Source organism: Papilio xuthus, unplaced genomic scaffold (genome assembly GCF_000836235.2).
Source record: "Papilio xuthus unplaced genomic scaffold, Pxut_1.1 DF827680.1, whole genome shotgun sequence".
Taxonomy (NCBI): domain Eukaryota; kingdom Metazoa; phylum Arthropoda; class Insecta; order Lepidoptera; family Papilionidae; genus Papilio; species Papilio xuthus.
In genome coordinates, this window is record NW_013530969.1 from 637,165 (window position 1) to 642,813 (window position 5,649).

At 31.7% G+C, this 5,649-nt stretch overlaps 1 long non-coding RNA gene across 1 annotated transcript; it reads right to left on the reverse strand.

Annotated features, from left to right (window-relative positions):
* Positions 1–529: 529 nt before the first annotated feature.
* Positions 530–3,774, reverse strand: LOC106116973 (uncharacterized). The gene is made up of 3 exons (XR_001227850.1): positions 3,555–3,774; positions 1,575–3,060; positions 530–777 (listed from the first exon to the last, which is right to left on the reverse strand). It is a non-coding gene; the product is annotated as an uncharacterized LOC106116973 (long non-coding RNA).
* Positions 3,775–5,649: the final 1,875 nt, after the last annotated feature.

Sequence of the window (5,649 nt, forward strand, 5' to 3'; positions counted from 1 at the left end):
GACCATGTTACAGAGCTTCTGATGAAGGCTTTTACGTAAAAACATATTGAATGACGTTAGGCTAATTTATTAATTTATTTTGCCTAATTCGGAGGTTCGACGACAATGCGTCGCCTTTCAAATGTGATTCTGGTAATGTATTTGTTGGTTATACGAGACATCATGACCCGTGGATTAGCGTCAGATTATTATTATAAACCTTATTTATTTATGGTTTTGATACGTATCGTAATAAAAATTGTAGCTTAAATGATGACAATAACTTTTTGACGTTAAGAAACGTTTTTAAACGTAGAAAATGTTGTATCGTCCACGTCCTAAATTGAAGATTTTAATCAAACGTTTTTGATCCGTCACAAACATCGAAACTTTTACTTGATATATTAAATATTTGCTAACAATGTTCAAATACGAATTACATTCTTTAATCACAATTATAGTCACCAAATAAAGAAAGTAAGTTTAGATTGTTTGTATATATTTGTATACATTTTTCTATTAACATTTTTCTTTAACATTTTTATGTTTATCACTTCGACGTCCATCCAAATCTGCTGTTACTTGCTATTGTTAAACTATTTTCGCATCTAAGAATTCAGCCAATAAATCGAGCGCCGAGGCTTTGTTTACTGGCGAACCTCCATTTCACGTCGTGTACCCGCCATTGAGGGCTTACTGTTTGAGTTACAACAGTAAAGTCTAATTCTATTATTCTGCTTTCATATCTCTTTGTAAAACTTTTATGTAGCTTTTTGGGAAAATAGTCGTATTTCCAGCCTAAAATGACGATATACTTTTCTAAGATGGTCACGTCTATGTTTGAAGATATTGAACTGCGTTTATCATTTAATCCAATGCAACAAAACAAAGGAATGCTGTTACCATCCTCACGTAATTTTACTATAATAATATAATAAATGCGAATTTTTAGATGGATGGATGGATGTTTGTTTGAACGTATCTACAGAACGACTGAACGGATCTTGATGAAATTTGTGATACATATAGAACATAGTCTGGAAGAACACATAGGCTACTTATTATGTTTTTTTTTAATTTCGCTCGGACGGAGTCGCGGGTGACAGCTAGTATTATTTAAAGTCAGTTTAATGTTATATCTAGGGAATATTAATTCATGTAAACTATTGAACTAGATTTTGCAGACGTTACAGGAATATATATGAGACGTGCATTAAATTAATTGATCTGTCAGTTGAAACAAGATATGAAGCTAGGATTACACATCGTACACTTCAGAATGTTATCATAGCAATAATATTCTATTTAGTTAGTTTAGTTTAAATACAAAAGTTTAATTAGTTTTCTTTTCACTACATAATTTGAATTTGATACTTTTATTTGAGATTTTTCCGACCTTTAATTTGTTGTTTTTGGTCGTAAAAATGTATTTTCCAGATGCAAATGCGATAAGTACGCACTTCAATATAGTTTACGTAACTTACCGGTTACCATAAACAAACGGCGTTTATTATTTTCTTTATGATCCCATCGGATGCATAATTTGAATATGTTTACATACTAATACCATACGAGTATAATAAGCAATGCTTTACCTTTGTTTTTACGTCGCATGTCACTTGGCGCCAATGGTCATAAATATGTTTAAAGTATTGGAAAGGTAAGATCGACCCGCGGGTCACTATCCTCTAATCTTCATAAATTTAAGTTCGTCAGTTTTGTAAACGTATTGTTGAGACTGAGATGCTGTTAGAAAGGCATATATTGGGATATTCAAAGCTTGCATAACATGACGACTCATATATCTTTATCGCTTTATTAATGTGATTGAAAAACAAACTGCATTTGGAAGCAAATTGTATAAAAATTATTTTATAAATAATGATGAATAAGTTTTACATAAGGCATGATATATTTTAACAACATCCCAAGCGGACGTAAATAGCATTTCCTGAATACAACAGCTTTCGTACTCGTATTAATATGAAGAACATTTCAGAAGCTATTTCCTTGCGGAAATGTTTTCACTCTGCCTTTCGTAATATATTACAGTGTAAATAGTATTTATAAACTATCATCATAAAATCGTAAAAACGTTATGGACTAGTGTGCTTTTATAATTTAATATGACTCATGTTCACCGGGTCAGATAAGTTTGCCTGTCTTTAAACCATGAACTATTGTCATGATAGATCGTTAACTATAACATTAAATAGCGTAACGTAACGTAAACTAGTTACTATTACAACAAGCTATTGTTTAAATTCATTGAAATACAATAAGATTCATATGATATATGTTGTGATCATCAAAGAAGAGTGGGATGCAAAAGTTAATCGTTTGCGCTGTTTTATTGACGCTGTTATAATCTTTCATTATGCCCACGCCCACACATTTAAACTTGAAAATACAATCTCATAACTCCACTCTCAGATATTCAGTATAAATTTGCTATAATATATTATATTAAGTTTGAATATCCTCAACTCGGACGACAGTAACATGATCACCATAAGTTTTATCAAAACAGTTTACATATTAAATATAATTAATAACGTTGTGTTTCTAGCTTAACATTATAATCTTTATATCCGAATCATCATAAAATTATTAAGAATTATATTTCTGAGTTTTTATAGTTATTGCTGTTTCTTACTGTAATTTCCATTAAAACTTTTGCGTTGAATCTAACTCATTTACATCAGCTCAATACTTATTGTATCAATAGATTTAATCTAAATTGCTTCTGTAAAAACTCCAATTTGCGGCATCACGCCGCTTACAAAATTTCAAACATAACATACACTGTACTTATTTGATTGGTTTTGATGGTAATAGTTTGCATACAGCTATCAAACCACTAAGTTATATTGTGTTCTGCACTTCAGAGTTGCTTCGATGGTATATGTTTTAAAGCGACAGCATACCAAAAGTCAAATGAGTTGATTGTTGTTTCCTAAACCAAGAAAAATCTATACGTTGTATCTCGATTTGATAATGATATATAAAACTTTATCTTTAAGTTTTTCTTGAAGCCGAAAACGGTCCGCATATTCGTCATGCTTCAACAATCTCAGCGGTCTAAAACAAAAAGTGGTAAGTGCGCATTACGTGAGAATGTATTTCAACATCCTCCTCAGTCCAGTCGCATTACAAGGCGTCCGCGACGAGGTTTTTGCGACCATTAAACGACCAGCCGCCACCCGATACACATTAAATGGCGACGTGAAAATCGTGTTACGTGAATGACGCTGGTAATAAAAAAATCATATCTATGGTTTCAGACATTTGACATTTCCGCCCTATGTCTATGATATGATCTTTTTTCTTCATATTTGCTTACTTTTATAATGTTCTAATTTCTAATTCTACGAAGAATTACTCACTCGAAGATCTAACCATAATTTTTTTAAAAGATAAGGGGGCAAAAGTACATTTATCATAGTCAGAAACGAAGCACTTCTTTGGTAAGTTTTATCAAAGTTCAGTAACACAACTACACATCTCTTTAATTAACAGTTTTCAAAGGGGAATCGTAGGCATCTAAATACGTAGCTTGACTTCACTACACTCACCTTTACATTCCCAGGAGCTCTAAGTCCTAATTAACAACAAACAATATTCTAGAACCAAGTAAACTCATTTGCATTTACGGCATTACTCTAATTAATTAACGTAACAAAGTGGTTCTGTACTAATTAACTAGAGGACCCTAAAGCTCGTTTCGCGAACGCACTTATCTATAGACATGTTATCCGAATCTAAATCTATGCGATAAAGTTCATTCTAAATGCAACAATTTTAATGCTTTTATTTTTATTCGGTTATGACTTTGACAGACTTTGGTGTAATCTAGTAGACCTTTAATTAATCCTTAAACTTATTAAAGTACCAAAAAGTATTTATAAACGTTTGAATATTGATGTTTAGTTACGCGTTGATATATTCTTGCACTGTTTATCTATGTATTTTTTCTTTTTATTTATCATTGTTATGTGTTATTTACTGTTATTATAAAATATGTTATTGTGTAAACTGTTATGTAAAGTGTGTATAGTGTCAAATTGGTTGTATACTGTAAGGATGCTATGCAGTTTTTAAATAAATTAAAAAAATATATATTGACGTGAAATAAGAGTGTCCATGACTATTCTTTTTATGTAACTAATTAGTGACTAATCGCCTTAAGACAACTTCTGTCTTGGCAGACCTTAGTCGTTATGCTTCTTCTATCTTAAAACCATCCCATAATACCAATTTTACTAATATCATAAATGCGAATATTTGGATGGATGGATGTTTGTTAGAAGGCATTTCAAAAGTGCTTCATGGATCACGCTGTATTTGGTATAGATGTAAAACATAGCCTGGACGAACACGTAAGCTAAGTTTTTTCTATTTCCGCGCGAACAGAGTCGCGGGCAGTAGTTAGTACTGATATATTCTTAATACCTTCATCCACTTATTCTTCGATCATTTTATACACGGTGGAATTGCATTAAAACTGGTGTTGAATCACAGCTTTTTTTAATCGAGTAACGATATGATCCAGAATTTTGTCGTCAACTGTTAATTAAAACAGGGCATGTTTCTTATCTTGCTCGAGATTGATTATAATAATTGCTTCCTATAAGACTTGTTCTTCAAGTCAAATTTAAACGAAAAGGAATGCAGTCAACGTAAAGCATTGAGTACTGGTCGCGCAGGCTACATACTTTCCGGAAATATTCACTCGTATGTTTAAGTAAAGAGATATACTTATAAATTGGATCCTACACTTTACAACTTGCAATACTTACTATATTAAATATTCGTCTTCTAATTTAATTATATTTGTCCCCAGTTTTAAAGTAAAATGAAGTAATTTAAATTTAACGGGAAGGGCTTATTAGCTCAAATCAACTCATTAGTTAGTTGCCCGAAACCTGTGACTTCTACAAACAAGTAATAGGAAATGTAAGTGAATTCTTAGAATCAAACTTAGAGACATTTCATCGACCATCACAAACTCGCCTTGATGAGAAATCTACAATAAGGGATATATTGTCCTTCATATCATTGTAAAGCCTAAGGGCTGCAGTTGTTTCCAATAGACGATTGTTTTTAATGCGACATAACAGTCCTTACCGGGGTGAAATCGGAATTACTAGCTGCATGAAACAGCTACTTTAATTATAAAATAATAACTTGTAAAGATAATAGATAGTACTTCAAATCGGTACATTTTGTGGGATTAATAAGAAATAACCATTCAAAAGACTTCCGTTGTGATAAAAGTTGGAATTAATTTAATTTAAAAACATCAAAGGAAAAAAGATGATTAAAACGCCCACGTAAATTCATTTCTGGATATATTTACCAGACAAGACAGGTTCTGTTTCGGTTTGTGATAAAGGCTTTATCTTGCTCGCAATCAAAATTCGACACAAAACATAAACTTTTCGCTTTATCGATTTATCGAATATTTATCGAAACATATTTCTTTTGAACGAGTCAATGTCTCTTAACTTAATGTGCTCTTTCGGAGTAATTAATATTTACAATGTCATAAACAAAACATTGATGTATAAGTAACAAATTATTATCAGATTTGGATTTAATAAGTTAACAACGGTAGCAGAGTTTATTTGTTGTAAGTCCAATATGCAGCGGGCAATTCAAAATATGTTT